We start from the raw sequence: 1048 nt of genomic DNA on the forward strand, positions 1-1048 counted from the left end.
CGTACACGTGCACACATGTACTCTATCAGTACAACGTGCAGGCACACACATGCACGCGCGTGTGCAAATAATCTTTCACATATACAGGCAAAGGGGCACGCATGGACAGATGCACACAAATAGGGAGGTATATACGAGGCAGAAAGAGAAGTAGATAGATAGATAGATGAGGGTTTGATATATTGATAAATAGATAGAGATACAAATAGAGATATAGATATAGATAAAGATGAATATACCATTTGAGATAGATAGATTGATAGATGAAAGAGAGAGCGAGAGAGAAAGAGAGTGAGAGAAAGAGAGAGGAGAGAGAGAGAGAGAGAGAGAGAGAGAGAGAGAGAGAGAGAGAGAGAGAGAGAGAGAGAGAGAGAAGAGATAGATAGATAGATAGAGAGAGAGAGAGAGAGAGAGAGAGAGAGAGAGAGAGAGAGAGAGAGAGAGAGAGAGAAGAGAGAGAGAGATAGATAGATAGATAGATAGATAGATAGATAGATAGATAGATAGATAGATAGAGAGAGAGAGAGAGAGAGAGAGAGAGAGAGAGAGAGAGAGAGATAGATAGATAGATAGATAGATAGATAGATAGATAGATAGATAGAAGAGAAAGAATATATATATATATATATATATATATATATATATATATATATATATATATATATATATATATATATACATATATATATATATATATGAGAGAGAGAGAGAGAGAGAGAGAGAGAGAGAGAGAACTTGCCCAATACGAGATGAACCAGAACTGCACCCTTTTCTAGATCCAGTTAAACACAATCCGATTACCTCCTCAGAAAATTCAAACCAAAGTCGTTAAGAGGCACTTCACTAGATTTTCCAATTACCTAAACATATACACCATGTAAAACAAACAAACAAGTAAAAAAATGATCGAATTTAGAAGAACATTCATAACCACCAAAAGCGACAGGTGTGCATGGCATGGTCCATTCAGAGGCACAAAGGAATAGCACAGGAGTGTCCTCGTCACTAGCATGCAAGGAAAGGGCTTGGGTCATGATGCCATCACACA

Source organism: Penaeus japonicus, unplaced genomic scaffold (assembly GCF_977035675.1).
Source record: "Penaeus japonicus unplaced genomic scaffold, GWHDUDI00000001_assembly GWHDUDI00000029, whole genome shotgun sequence".
NCBI classification, from domain to species: Eukaryota; Metazoa; Arthropoda; class Malacostraca; order Decapoda; family Penaeidae; genus Penaeus; species Penaeus japonicus.